The following is a 19,005-nucleotide window of genomic DNA, read 5'->3' on the forward strand; positions in this document are numbered from 1 at the left end:
GCGAGGGTGGGAAACGCACACACACACACAGCGAGGGTGGGACACACACACACACAGCGAGGGAGGGACACACACACACACACACACACAGCGAGGGAGGGACACGCACACACAGCGAGAGAGGGACACGCACACACACAGCGAGGGAGGGACACACACACACAGCGAGGGAGGGACACACACACACAGCGAGAGAGGGACACACACACAGCGAGGGAGGGACACACACTCACAGCGAGAGAGGGATACGCACACACACAGCGAGGGAGGGACACACACTCACAGCGAGAGAGGGATACGCACACACACAGCGAGGGTGGGACACACACACACACACACACAGCGAGGGAGGGACACACACACACACAGCCAGGGAGGGACACACACACACACAGCGAGGGAGGGACACACACAAACAGCGTGGGAGGGACACACACACACAGCGCGGGAGGGACACACACACACACAGCGAGAGAGGGACACACACACAGCGAGGGAGGGACACACACACACACAGCGTGGTAGGGACACACACACACACACAGCGAGGGAGGGACACACACACAGCGAGGGAGGGACACACACACACAGCGTGGGAGGGACACACACACACAGCGAGAGGGACACACACACACACACCCACAGCGAGAGAGGGACACGCACACACACAGTGAGGGAGGGACACACACACACACAGCGAGGGAGGGACACACACACGCACACACAGCGAGGGAGGGACACGCACACAGAGCGTGGGAGGGACACAAACACAGCGAGGGAGGGACACACATACACAGCGAGAGAGGGACACACACACACAGACACAGCGAGGGAGGGACACACACACACACAGCGAGGGAGGGACACGCACACACACACACACACACCGAGGGAGGGACACGCACACACAGCGTGGGAGGGACACAAACACAGCGAGGGAGGGACACACATACACAGCGAGAGAGGGACACACACACACACACACACACACAGCGAGGGAGGGACACACACACACACAGCGAGGGAGGGACACGCACACACACACACACAGCGAGGGAGGGACACACACACACAGCGAGGGAGGGACACACACACACACAGCAAGGGAGGGACACACACACACAGCGAGAGATGGACACGCACACACAGCGAGGGAGGGACACACACACACACACAGCGAGAGAGGGAAAAGCACACAGAGCGAGGGAGGGACACAAACACAGCGAAAGAGGGACACACATACACACACAGCGAGGGAGGGACACACACACACACAGCGAGAGAGGGACACACACAGCGAGAGAGGGATACGCACACACATCGAGGGAGGGACACACACACACAGCGAGGGAGGGACACACACACTCAGCGAGGGAGGGACACACACACACAGCGAGAGAGGGACACGCATACACAGCGAGGGAGGGACACACACACACAGCGAGGGAGGGACACACACACACAGCGAGAGAGGAACACGCACACACAGCGAGGGAGGGACTCACACACACAAAGCGAGGGATGGACACACACACACAGCGAGGGAGGGACACACATAAAGCGATGGAGGGACACACAAACACAGCGAGGGCCGGACACTCACACACACAGCGAGGGAGGGACACACACACACACAGCGAGGGAGAGACACACACACACAGCGAGGGAGGGAGACACACACACAGCGAGGGAGGGACCCACACACACACACACAACGAGGGAGGGACACACACACACAGCGAGGGAGGGACACACACACACGGCGAGGGAGGGACACACACACGCAGCGAGGGAGGGACACACACACGCAGCGAGGGAGGGACATATACACAAACAGAGCGAGGGAGGGACACACACACAGCGAGGGAGGGACACACACACACAGCGAGGGAGGGACACACACACACAGCGAGTGAGGGACACACACACACAGAGAGGGAGGGACACACACATACACAACGAGAGAGGGGCACACACACACAGCGAGGAAGGGACACACACACAGCGAGGGTGGTACACACACACAGCGAGGGTGGGACACACACACAGCGAGGGAGGGACACACACACAGCGAGGGAGGGACACACACACACAGCGAGGGTGGGACACACACACACACAACGAGAGAGGGACACACAAACACAGCGAGGGAGGGACACACAAACACAGCGATGGAGGGACACACACACACAGCGAAGGAGGGACACACACACGGCGAGGTAGGGATACAAACACACAACGAGGGAGGGACACACACACACAGCGAGGGAGGGACACACACACACACACAGCGTGGGAGGGACACACACACGCAGCGAAGAAAAGGGACACACACACACAACGAGGGAGGGACACACACACACACACACACACAGCGAGGGAGGGACACACACACAGCGAGAGAGGGACACACACACAGCGAGGGAGGGACACACACACACACAGCGAGGGAGGGACACACACACACAGCGAGGGAAGGACACACACACACACACACAGCGAGAGAGGGACACGCACACACAGCGAGGGAGGGACACACACACACACAGCGAGGGAGGGACACGCACACACAGCGAGGGAGGGACACACACAGACACAGCGAGGGAGGGACACACACACACACAGCGAGGGAGGGACACACGCACACACAGCGAGGGAGGGACACACACACACACACAGCGAGGGAGGGACACGCACACACAGCGAGGGAGGGACACACACACACACACAGCGAGGGGGGGACACACACACGCAGCGAGGGGGACACACACACACACACAGCGAGGGAGGGACACTCACACACACAGCGAGGGAGGGACACGCACACACACACACACACAGCGAGGGAGGGACACACACACAGCGAGAGAGGGACACACACTCACAGCGAGGGAGGGACACACACACACAGCGAGGGTGGTACACACACACAGCGAGGGTGGGACACACACACAGCGAGGGAGGGACACACACACAGCGAGGGAGGGACACACACACACAGCGAGTGTGGGACACACACACATCGAGGGAGGGACACACACATAGCGAGGGAGGGACATACACACATAGCGAGGGAGGGACACACACACACACAGCGAGGGAGGGACACACACACACACAACGAGGGAGGGACACACACACACAGCGAGGGAGGGACACACACACACAGCGATGGAGGGACACACACAGACAGCGAAGGAGGGACACACACACGGCGAGGTAGGGACACAAACACACAACGAGGGAGGGACACACACACACAGCGAGAGAGGGACACACACACAGCGAGGGAGGGACACACACACACAGCGAGGGAAGGACACACACACACACACACAGCGAGAGAGGGACACGCACACACAGCGAGGGAAGGACACACACACACACACAGCGAGGGAGGGACACACACACACACAGCGAGGGAAGGACACACACACACACACAGCGAGAGAGGGACACGCACACACAGCGAGGGAGGGACACGCACACACACAGCGAGGGAGGGACACGCACACATAGCGAGGGAGGGACACACACAGACACAGCGAGGGAGGGACACAAACACAGCGAGGGAGGGACACGCACACACACAGCGAGGGAGGGACACACACACACACAGCGAGGGAGGGACACGCACACACAGCGAGGGATGGACACACACACACACACACACACACACACAGCGAGGGGGACACACACACACACAGCGAGGGGGACACACACACACACACAGCGAGGGAGGGACACTCACACACACAGCGAGGGAGGGACACGCACACACAGCGAGGGAGGGACACACACACACACAGCGAGGGAGGGACACACACACATAGCGAGGGAGGGACACAAACACAGCGAGGGAGGGACACACACACACACAGCGAGGGAGGGACACACACACACACAGCGAGAGAGGGACACACACACACAGCGAGAGAGGGACACGCACACACAGCGAGGGAGGGACACACACACACAGCGAGGGAGGGACACACACAAACAGTGAGGGAGGGACAAAAACACAGCGAGGGAAGGACACACACACACACACAGCGAGGGAGGGACACAAACACAGCGAGGGAGGGACACACACATGGCGAGGGAGGGACACACACACACACAACGAGGGAGGGACACACACCCACAGCGAGAGAGGGACACACACACACAGCGAGGGAGGGACACCGACACACACACACACAGCGAGGGAGGGACACGCACACACAGCGAGGGAGGGACACACACACACACATATCGAGAGAGGGACACACACACACAGCGAGGGAGGTACACACACACACGCAGCGAGGGAGGGACACTCACACACACCGAGGGAGGGACACGCACACACAGCGAGGGAGGGACACGCACACACAGTGAGGGAGGGACACAAACACAGCGAGGGAAGAACACACACACAGCGAGGGAGGGACACACACACGCACAGCGAGAGAGGGACACACACACACAGCGAGGGAGGGACACAAACACAGCGAGGGAGGGACACACACATGGCGAGGGAGGGACACACACACACACAGCGAGGGAGGGACACACACACAGCGAGAGAGGGACACACACACACAGCGAGGGAGGGACACCGACACACACACACACAGCGAGGGAGGGACACACACACACACAGCGAGGGAGGGACACACACACACACACACACACAGCGAGAGAGGGAGACACACACACAGCGAGGGAGGGACACACGCACACACAGCGAGGGAGGGGCACACACACACACACACAGCGAGAGAGGGACACACACACACAGCGAGGGAGGGACACACACACACAGCGAGGGAGGGACACACACACACAGCAAGGGAGGGACACACACACACAGCGAGAGATGGACACGCACACACAGCGAGGGAGGGACACACACACACACACACAGCGAGAGAGGGAAAAGCACACAGAGCGAGGGAGGGACACAAACACAGCGAAAGAGGGACACACATACACACACAGCGAGGGAGGGACACACACACACACAGCGAGAGAGGGACACACACAGCGAGAGAGGGATACGCACACACATCGAGGGAGGGACACACACACACAGCGAGGGAGGGACACACACACTCAGCGAGGGAGGGACACACACACACAGCGAGAGAGGGACACGCACACACAGCGAGGGAGGGACACACACACACAGCGAGGGAGGGACACACACACACACACACAGCGAGGGAGGGACACACACACACAGCGAGGGAGGGACAGGCACACACACACAGCGAGGGAGGGACACACACACACACAACGAGGGAGGGACACACACACACAGCGAGGGAGGGACACACACACACAGCGATGGAGGGACACACACAGACAGCGAAGGAGGGACACACACACGGCGAGGTAGGGACACAAACACACAACGAGGGAGGGACACACACACACAGCGAGAGAGGGACACACACACAGCGAGGGAGGGACACACACACACAGCGAGGGAAGGACACACACACACACACACAGCGAGAGAGGGACACGCACACACAGCGAGGGAAGGACACACACACACACACAGCGAGGGAGGGACACACACACACACAGCGAGGGAAGGACACACACACACACACAGCGAGAGAGGGACACGCACACACAGCGAGGGAGGGACACGCACACACACAGCGAGGGAGGGACACGCACACATAGCGAGGGAGGGACACACACAGACACAGCGAGGGAGGGACACAAACACAGCGAGGGAGGGACACGCACACACACAGCGAGGGAGGGAAACACACACACACAGCGAGGGAGGGACACGCACACACAGCGAGGGATGGACACACACACACACACACACACACACAGCGAGGGGGACACACACACACATAGCGAGGGGGACACACACACACACACAGCGAGGGAGGGACACTCACACACACAGCGAGGGAGGGACACGCACACACAGCGAGGGAGGGACACACACACACACAGCGAGGGAGGGACACACACACATAGCGAGGGAGGGACACAAACACAGCGAGGGAGGGACACACACACACACAGCGAGGGAGGGACACACACACACACAGCGAGAGAGGGACACACACACACAGCGAGAGAGGGACACGCACACACAGCGAGGGAGGGACACACACACACAGCGAGGGAGGGACACACACAAACAGTGAGGGAGGGACAAAAACACAGCGAGGGAAGGACACACACACACACACAGCGAGGGAGGGACACAAACACAGCGAGGGAGGGACACACACATGGCGAGGGAGGGACACACACACACACAACGAGGGAGGGACACACACCCACAGCGAGAGAGGGACACACACACACAGCGAGGGAGGGACACCGACACACACACACACAGCGAGGGAGGGACACGCACACACAGCGAGGGAGGGACACACACACACACATATCGAGAGAGGGACACACACACACAGCGAGGGAGGTACACACACACACGCAGCGAGGGAGGGACACTCACACACACCGAGGGAGGGACACGCACACACAGCGAGGGAGGGACACGCACACACAGTGAGGGAGGGACACAAACACAGCGAGGGAAGGACACACACACAGCGAGGGAGGGACACACACACGCACAGCGAGAGAGGGACACACACACACAGCGAGGGAGGGACACAAACACAGCGAGGGAGGGACACACACATGGCGAGGGAGGGACACACACACACACAGCGAGGGAGGGACACACACACAGCGAGAGAGGGACACACACACACAGCGAGGGAGGGACACCGACACACACACACACAGCGAGGGAGGGACACACACACACACAGCGAGGGAGGGACACACACACACACACACACAGCGAGAGAGGGACACGCACACACAGCGAGGGAAGGACACACACACACACACAGCGAGGTAGGGACACACACACACACAGCGAGGGAAGGACACACACACACACACAGCGAGAGAGGGACACGCACACACAGCGAGGGAGGGACACGCACACACACAGCGAGGGAGGGACACGCACACATAGCGAGGGAGGGACACACACAGACACAGCGAGGGAGGGACACAAACACAGCGAGGGAGGGACACGCACACACACAGCGAGGGAGGGACACACACACACACAGCGAGGGAGGGACACGCACACACAGCGAGGGATGGACACACACACACACACACACACACACAGCGAGGGGGACACACACACACACAGCGAGGGGGACACACACACACACACAGCGAGGGAGGGACACTCACACACACAGCGAGGGAGGGACACGCACACACAGCGAGGGAGGGACACACACACACACAGCGAGGGAGGGACACACACACATAGCGAGGGAGGGACACAAACACAGCGAGGGAGGGACACACACACACACAGCGAGGGAGGGACACACACACACACAGCGAGAGAGGGACACACACACACAGCGAGAGAGGGACACGCACACACAGCGAGGGAGGGACACACACACACAGCGAGGGAGGGACACACACAAACAGTGAGGGAGGGACAAAAACACAGCGAGGGAAGGACACACACACACACACAGCGAGGGAGGGACACAAACACAGCGAGGGAGGGACACACACATGGCGAGGGAGGGACACACACACACACAACGAGGGAGGGACACACACCCACAGCGAGAGAGGGACACACACACACAGCGAGGGAGGGACACCGACACACACACACACAGCGAGGGAGGGACACGCACACACAGCGAGGGAGGGACACACACACACACATATCGAGAGAGGGACACACACACACAGCGAGGGAGGTACACACACACACGCAGCGAGGGAGGGACACTCACACACACCGAGGGAGGGACACGCACACACAGCGAGGGAGGGACACGCACACACAGTGAGGGAGGGACACAAACACAGCGAGGGAAGGACACACACAGAGCGAGGGAGGGACACACACACGCACAGCGAGAGAGGGACACACACACACAGCGAGGGAGGGACACAAACACAGCGAGGGAGGGACACACACATGGCGAGGGAGGGACACACACACACACAGCGAGGGAGGGACACACACACAGCGAGAGAGGGACACACACACACAGCGAGGGAGGGACACCGACACACACACACACAGCGAGGGAGGGACACACACACACACAGCGAGGGAGGGACACACACACACACACACACAGCGAGAGAGGGAGACACACACACAGCGAGGGAGGGACACACGCACACACAGCGAGGGAGGGGCACACACACACACACACATCGAGAGAGGGACACACACACACAGCGAGGGAGGGACACACACACACAGCGAGGGAGGGACACACACACACAGCAAGGGAGGGACACACACACACAGCGAGAGATGGACACGCACACACAGCGAGGGAGGGACACACACACACACACACAGCGAGAGAGGGAAAAGCACACAGAGCGAGGGAGGGACACAAACACAGCGAAAGAGGGACACACATACACACACAGCGAGGGAGGGACACACACACACACAGCGAGAGAGGGACACACACAGCGAGAGAGGGATACGCACACACATCGAGGGAGGGACACACACACACAGCGAGGGAGGGACACACACACTCAGCGAGGGAGGGACACACACACACAGCGAGAGAGGGACACGCACACACAGCGAGGGAGGGACACACACACAGCGAGGGAGGGACACACACACACACACACAGCGAGGGAGGGACACACACACACAGCGAGGGAGGGACACGCACACACACACAGCGAGGGAGGGACACACACACACACAACGAGGGAGGGACACACACACACAGCGAGGGAGGGACACACACACACAGCGATGGAGGGACACACACAGACAGCGAAGGAGGGACACACACACGGCGAGGTAGGGACACAAACACACAACGAGGGAGGGACACACACACACAGCGAGAGAGGGACACACACACAGCGAGGGAGGGACACACACACACAGCGAGGGAAGGACACACACACACACACACAGCGAGAGAGGGACACGCACACACAGCGAGGGAAGGACACACACACACACACAGCGAGGGAGGGACACACACACACACAGCGAGGGAAGGACACACACACACACACAGCGAGAGAGGGACACGCACACACAGCGAGGGAGGGACACGCACACACACAGCGAGGGAGGGACACGCACACATAGCGAGGGAGGGACACACACAGACACAGCGAGGGAGGGACACAAACACAGCGAGGGAGGGACACGCACACACACAGCGAGGGAGGGACACACACACACACAGCGAGGGAGGGACACGCACACACAGCGAGGGATGGACACACACACACACACACACACACACAGCGAGGGGGACACACACACACATAGCGAGGGGGACACACACGCACACACAGCGAGGGAGGGACACTCACACACACAGCGAGGGAGGGACACGCACACACAGCGAGGGAGGGACACACACACACAGCGAGGGAGGGACACACACACATAGCGAGGGAGGGACACAAACACAGCGAGGGAGGGACACACACACACACAGCGAGGGAGGGACACACACACACACAGCGAGAGAGGGACACACACACACAGCGAGAGAGGGACACGCACACACAGCGAGGGAGGGACACACACACACAGCGAGGGAGGGACACACACAAACAGTGAGGGAGGGACAAAAACACAGCGAGGGAAGGACACACACACACACACAGCGAGGGAGGGACACAAACACAGCGAGGGAGGGACACACACATGGCGAGGGAGGGACACACACACACACAACGAGGGAGGGACACACACCCACAGCGAGAGAGGGACACACACACACAGCGAGGGAGGGACACCGACACACACACACACAGCGAGGGAGGGACACGCACACACAGCGAGGGAGGGACACACACACACACATATCGAGAGAGGGACACACACACACAGCGAGGGAGGTACACACACACACGCAGCGAGGGAGGGACACTCACACACACCGAGGGAGGGACACGCACACACAGCGAGGGAGGGACACGCACACACAGTGAGGGAGGGACACAAACACAGCGAGGGAAGGACACACACACAGCGAGGGAGGGACACACACACGCACAGCGAGAGAGGGACACACACACACAGCGAGGGAGGGACACAAACACAGCGAGGGAGGGACACACACATGGCGAGGGAGGGACACACACACACACAGCGAGGGAGGGACACACACACAGCGAGAGAGGGACACACACACACAGCGAGGGAGGGACACCGACACACACACACACAGCGAGGGAGGGACACACACACACACAGCGAGGGAGGGACACACACACACACACACACAGCGAGAGAGGGAGACACACACACAGCGAGGGAGGGACACACGCACACACATCGAGGGAGGGGCACACACACACACACACACAGCGAGAGAGGGACACACACACACAGCGAGGGAGGGACACACACACACAGCGAGGGAGGGACACACACACACAGCAAGGGAGGGACACACACACACAGCGAGAGATGGACACGCACACACAGCGAGGGAGGGACACACACACACACACACAGCGAGAGAGGGAAAAGCACACAGAGCGAGGGAGGGACACAAACACAGCGAAAGAGGGACACACATACACACACAGCGAGGGAGGGACACACACACACACAGCGAGAGAGGGACACACACAGCGAGAGAGGGATACGCACACACATCGAGGGAGGGACACACACACACAGCGAGGGAGGGACACACACACTCAGCGAGGGAGGGACACACACACACACAGCGAGAGAGGGACACGCACACACAGCGAGGGAGGGACACCCACACACACACAGCGAGGGAGGGACACACACACACAGCGAGAGAGGAACACGCACACACAGCGAGGGAGGGACACACACACACAAAGCGAGGGATGGGCACACACACACAGCGAGGGAGGGACACACACACACTGCGAGAGAGGGACAAGCACACACAGCGAGGGAGGGACAGACACACACAGCGAGGGAGGGACAAACACACACAGCGAGGGAGGGACACACACTCACAGCGAGAGAGGGACACGCACGCACAGCGAGGGAGGGACACACACTTACAGCGAGGGAGGGACACAAACACAGCGAGGGAGGGACACACACACAGCGAGAGAGGGACACGCACACACAGCGAGGGAGGGACACACACACACAGCGAGGGAGGGACAAACACACACAGCGAGGGAGGGATACACACACACACAGCGAGAGAGGGACACGCACACTCACAGCGAGGGGGGGACACGAACACACAGCGAGGGAGGGGCACACACACACACACAGCGAGGTAGGGACACGCACTCACAGCGAGGGAGGGACACACACACACACACACAGCGAGAGAGGGACACACACACTCATAGCGAGGGGGGACACGCACACACAGCGAGGGACGGACACACACACTCACAGCGAGGGAGGGACACACACACACAGCGAGGGAGGGACACACACACACACAACGAGGGAGGGACACGCAAACACAGAGGGAGAGACACGCACACACAGCGAGGGAGGGACACACACACACACACAGCGAGGGAGGGACATACACACACAGCGAGGGAGGGACACACACTCACAGCGTGGGTGGGACACACACACACAGCGAGGGATGGACACGCACACACACACAACGAGGGCGGGACACACACACACAAACACACACACACAGCGAGGGAGGGACACACACACATACACAGCGAGGGAGTGACACGCACACACAGCGAGGGAGGGACACACACACACACACAGCGAGGGAGGGACACACATAAAGCGATGGAGGGACACACAAACACAGCGAGGGCCGGACACTCACACACAGCGAGGGAGGGACACACACACACACAGCGAGGGAGGGACACACACACACAGCGAGGGAGGGAGACACACACACAGCGAGGGAGGGACCCACACACACACACACAACGACGGAGGGACACACACACACAGCGAGGGAGGGACACACACACACGGCGAGGGAGGGACACACACACGCAGCGAGGGAGGGACACACACACGCAGCGAGGGAGGGACATATACACAAACAGAGCGAGGGAGGGACACACACACAGCGAGGGAGGGACACACACACACAGCGAGGGAGGGACACACACACACAGCGAGGGAGGGACACACACACACAGCGAGGGAGGGACACACACACAGCGAGGGAGGGACACACACATACACAACGAGAGAGGGGCACACACACACAGCGAGGAAGGGACACACACACAGCGAGGGTGGTACACACACACAGCGAGGGTGGGACACACACACAGCGAGGGAGGGACACACACACAGCGAGGGAGGGACACACACACACAGCGAGGGTGGGACACACACACACACAACGAGAGAGGGACACACAAACACAGCGAGGGAGGGACACACACATACACAACGAGAGAGGGGCACACACACACAGCGAGGAAGGGACACACACACAGCGAGGGTGGTACACACACACAGCGAGGGTGGGACACACACACAGCGAGGGAGGGACACACACACAGCGAGGGAGGGACACACACACACAGCGATGGAGGGACACACACACACAGCGAAGGAGGGACACACACACGGCGAGGTAGGGATACAAACACACAACGAGGGAGGGACACACACACACAGCGAGGGAGGGACACACACACACACACAGCGTGGGAGGGACACACACACGCAGCGAAGAAAAGGGACACACACACACAACGAGGGAGGGACACACACACACACACACACAGCGAGGGAGGGACACACACACAGCGAGAGAGGGACACACACACAGCGAGGGAGGGACACACACACACACAGCGAGGGAGGGACACACACACACAGCGAGGGAAGGACACACACACACACACACAGCGAGAGAGGGACACGCACACACAGCGAGGGAGGGACACACACACACACAGCGAGGGAGGGACACGCACACACAGCGAGGGAGGGACACACACAGACACAGCGAGGGAGGGACACACGCACACACAGCGAGGGAGGGACACACACACACACACAGCGAGGGAGGGACACGCACACACAGCGAGGGAGGGACACACACACACACACAGCGAGGGGGGGACACACACACGCAGCGAGGGGGACACACACACACACACAGCGAGGGAGGGACACTCACACACACAGCGAGGGAGGGACACGCACACACACACACACACAGCGACGGAGGGACACACACACAGCGAGAGAGGGACACACACTCACACCGAGGGAGGGACACACACACACAGCGAGGGTGGTACACACACACAGCGAGGGTGGGACACACACACAGCGAGGGAGGGACACACACACAGCGAGGGAGGGACACACACACACAGCGAGTGTGGGACACACACACATCGAGGGAGGGACACACACATAGCGAGGGAGGGACATACACACATAGCGAGGGAGCGACACACACACACACAGCGAGGGAGGGACACACACACACACAACGAGGGAGGGACACACACACACAGCGAGGGAGGGACACACACACACAGCGATGGAGGGACACACACAGACAGCGAAGGAGGGACACACACACGGCGAGGTAGGGACACAAACACACAACGAGGGAGGGACACACACACACAGCGAGAGAGGGACACACACACAGCGAGGGAGGGACACACACACACAGCGAGGGAAGGACACACACACACACAGCGAGAGAGGGACACGCACACACAGCGAGGGAAGGACACACACACACACACAGCGAGGGAGGGACACACACACACACAGCGAGGGAAGGACACACACACACACACAGCGAGAGAGGGACACGCACACACAGCGAGGGAGGGACACGCACACACACAGCGAGGGAGGGACACGCACACATAGCGAGGGAGGGACACACACAGACACAGCGAGGGAGGGACACAAACACAGCGAGGGAGGGACACGCACACACACAGCGAGGGAGGGACACACACACACACAGCGAGGGAGGGACACGCACACACAGCGAGGGATGGACACACACACACACACACACACACACACCGAGGGGGACACACACACACACAGCGAGGGGGGGACACACACACACACAGCGAGGGAGGGACACTCACACACACAGCGAGGGAGGGACACGCACACACAGCGAGGGAGGGACACACACACACACAGCGAGGGAGGGACACACACACACACAGCGAGAGAGGGACACACACACACAGCGAGAGAGGGACACGCACACACAGCGAGGGAGGGACACACACACACAGCGAGGGAGGGACACACACAAACAGTGAGGGAGGGACAAAAACACAGCGAGGGAAGGACACACACACACACACAGCGAGGGAGGGACACAAACACAGCGAGGGAGGGACACACACATGGCGAGGGAGGGACACACACACACACAACGAGGGAGGGACACACACCCACAGCGAGAGAGGGACACACACACACAGCGAGGGAGGGACACCGACACACACACACACAGCGAGGGAGGGACACGCACACACAGCGAGGGAGGGACACACACACACACATATCGAGAGAGGGACACACACACACAGCGAGGGAGGTACACACACACACGCAGCGAGGGAGGGACACTCACACACACCGAGGGAGGGACACGCACACACAGCGAGGGAGGGACACGCACACACAGTGAGGGAGGGACACAAACACAGCGAGGGAAGGACACACACAGAGCGAGGGAGGGACACACACACGCACAGCGAGAGAGGGACACACACACACAGCGAGGGAGGGACACAAACACAGCGAGGGAGGGACACACACATGGCGAGGGAGGGACACACACAGACACAGCGAGGGAGGGACACACACACAGCGAGAGAGGGACACACACACACAGCGAGGGAGGGACACCGACACACACACACACAGCGAGGGAGGGACACACACACACACAGCGAGGGAGGGACACACACACACACACACACAGCGAGAGAGGGAGACACACACACAGCAGGGAGGGACACACGCACACACAGCGAGGGAGGGGCACACACACACACACACAGCGAGAGAGGGACACACACACACAGCGAGGGAGGGACACACACACACAGCGAGGGAGGGACACACACACACAGCAAGGGAGGGACACACACACACAGCGAGAGATGGACACGCACACACAGCGAGGGAGGGACACACACACACACACACACAGCGAGAGAGGGAAAAGCACACAGAGCGAGGGAGGGACACAAACACAGCGAAAGAGGGACACACATACACACACAGCGAGGGAGGGACACACACACACACAGCGAGAGAGGGACACACACAGCGAGAGAGGGATACGCACACACATCGAGGGAGGGACACACACACACAGCGAGGGAGGGACACACACACTCAGCTAGGGAGGGACACACACACACAGCGAGAGAGGGACACGCACACACAGCGAGGGAGGGACACCCACACACACACAGCGAGAGAGGGACACGCACACACAGCGAGGGAGGGACGCACACACACAGCGAGGGAGGGACACACACACACAGCGAGAGAGGAACACGCACACACAGCGAGGGAGGGACAGACACACACAGCGAGGGAGGGACAAACACACACAGCGAGGGAGGGACACACACTCACAGCGAGAGAGGGACACGCACGCACAGCGAGGGAGGGACACACACTTACAGCGAGGGAGGGACACAAACACAGCGAGGGAGGGACACACACACAGCGCGAGAGGGACACGCACACACAGCGAGGGAGGGACACACACACACAGCGAGGGAGGGACAAACACACACAGCGAGGGAGGGATACACACACACACAGCGAGAGAGGGACACGCACACTCACAGCGAGGGGGGGACACGAACACACAGCGAGGGAGGAGCACACACACACACACAGCGAGGTAGGGACGCGCACTCACAGCGAGGGAGGGACACACACACACACACACAGCGAGAGAGGGACACACACACTCATAGCGAGGGGGGACACGAACACACAGCGAGGGACGGACACACACACTCACAGCGAGGGAGGGACACACACACACACAGCGAGGGAGGGACACACACACACACAACGAGGGAGGGACACGCAAACACAGAGGGAGAGACACGACACACAGCGAGGGAGGGACACACACACACACAGCGAGGGAGGGACATACACACACAGCGAGGGAGGGACACACACTCACAGCGTGGGAGGGACACACACACACAGCGAGGGATGGACACGCACACACACACAACGAGGGCGGGACACACACACACAAACACACACACACAGCGAGGGAGGGACACACACACATACACAGCGAGGGAGTGACACGCACACACAGCGAGGGAGGGACACACACACACACACAGCGAGGGAGGGACACACATAAAGCGATGGAGGGACACACAAACACAGCGAGGGCCGGACACTCACACACACAGCGAGGGAGGGACACACACACACACACACAGCGAGGGAGGGACACACATAAAGCGATGGAGGGACACACAAACACAGCGAGGGAGGGACACACACACACACAGCGAGGGAGGGACACACACACACAGCGAGGGAGGGAGACACACACACAGCGAGGGAGGGACCCACACACACACACACAACGAGGGAGGGACACACACACACAGCGAGGGAGGGACACACACACACGGCGAGGGAGGGACACACACACGCAGCGAGGGAGGGACACACACACGCAGCGAGGGAGGGACATATACACAAACAGAGCGAGGGAGGGACACACACACAGCGAGGGAGGGACACACACACACAGCGAGGGAGGGACACACACACACAGCGAGGGAGGGACACACACACACAGCGAGGGAGGGACACACACATACACAACGAGAGAGGGGCACACACACACAGCGAGGAAGGGACACACACACAGCGAGGGTGGTACACACACACAGCGAGGGTGGGACACACACACAGCGAGGGAGGGACACACACACAGCGAGGGAGGGACACACGCACACAGCGAGGTTGGGACACACACACACACAACGAGAGAGGGACACACACACACAGCGAGGGTGGGACATACACACACAGCGAGGGAGGGACACACACACACACAGCGAGGGAGGGACACACACACACACAACGAGAGAGGGACACACAAACACAGCGAGGGAGGGACACACAAACACAGCGATGGAGGGACACACACACACAGCGAAGGAGGGACACACACACGGCGAGGTAGGGATACAAACACACAACGAGGGAGGGACACACACACACAGCGAGGGAGGGACACACACACACACACAGCGTGGGAGGGACACACACACGCAGCGAAGAAAAGGGACACACACACACAACGAGGGAGGGACACACACACACACACACAGCGAGGGAGGGACACACACACAGCGAGAGAGGGACACACACACAGCGAGGGAGGGACACACACACACACAGCGAGGGAGGGACACACACACACAGCGAGGGAAGGACACACACACACACACACAGCGAGAGAGGGACACGCACACACAGCGAGGGAGGGACACACACACACACAGCGAGGGAGGGACACGCACACACAGCGAGGGAGGGACACACACAGACACAGCGAGGGAGGGACACACACACACACAGCGAGGGAGGGACACAAACACAGCGAGGGAGGGACACACACAGACACAGCGAGGGAAGGACACACGCACACACAGCGAGGGAGGGACACACACACACACACAGCGAGGGAGGGACACGCACACTCACACACAGCGAGGGGGGGACACACACACGCAGCGAGGGACACACACACACACACACAGCGAGGGAGGGACACTCACACACACAGCGAGGGAGGGACACGCACACACACACACACACAGAGAGGGAGGGACACACACACAGCGAGAGAGGGACACACACTCACAGCGAGGGAGGGACACACACACACAGCGAGGGTGGTACACACACACAGCGAGGGTGGGACACACACACAGCGAGGGAGGGACACACACACAGCGAGGGAGGGACACACACACACAGCGAGTGTGGGACACACACACATCGAGGGAGGGACACACACATAGCGAGGGAGGGACACACACACACAGCGAGGGAGGGACACACACACACACAACGAGGGAGGGACACACACACACAGCGAGGGAGGGACACACACACACAGCGATGGAGGGACACACACAGACAGCGAAGGAGGGACACACACACGGCGAGGTAGGGACACAAACACACAACGAGGGAGGGACACACACACACAGCGAGAGAGGGACACACACACAGCGAGGGAGGGACACACACACACAGCGAGGGAAGGACACACACACACACACAGCGAGGGAGGGACACACACACACACAGCGAGGGAAGGACACACACACACACACAGCGAGAGAGGGACACGCACACACAGCGAGGGAAGGACACACACACACACACAGCGAGGGAGGGACACACACACACACAGCGAGGGAAGGACACACACACACACACAGCGAGAGAGGGACACGCACACACAGCGAGGGAGGGACACGCACACATAGCGAGGGAGGGACACACACAGACACAGCGAGGGAGGGACACAAACACAGCGAGGGAGGGACACACACAGACACAGCGAGGGAAGGACACACGCACACACAGCGAGGGAGGGACACACACACACACACAGCGAGGGAGGGACACGCACACACAGCGAGGGAGGGACACACACACACACACACAGCGAGGGGGGGACACACACACGCAGCGAGGGACACACACACACACACACAGCGAGGGAGGGACACTCACACACACAGCGAGGGAGGGACACGCACACACACACACAGTGAGGGAGGGACACACACACAGCGAGAGAGGGACACACACTCACAGCGAGGGAGGGACACACACACACAGCGAGGGTGGTACACACACACAGCGAGGGTGGGACACACACACAGCGAGGGAGGGACACACACACAGCGAGGGAGGGACACACACACACAGCG

The sequence above is a fragment of the Chiloscyllium plagiosum genome, unplaced genomic scaffold, assembly GCF_037043375.1.
Source record: "Chiloscyllium plagiosum isolate Xiang-an unplaced genomic scaffold, Cpla_swu_hap1 HiC_scaffold_39, whole genome shotgun sequence".
Taxonomy (NCBI): Eukaryota; Metazoa; Chordata; class Chondrichthyes; order Orectolobiformes; family Hemiscylliidae; genus Chiloscyllium; species Chiloscyllium plagiosum.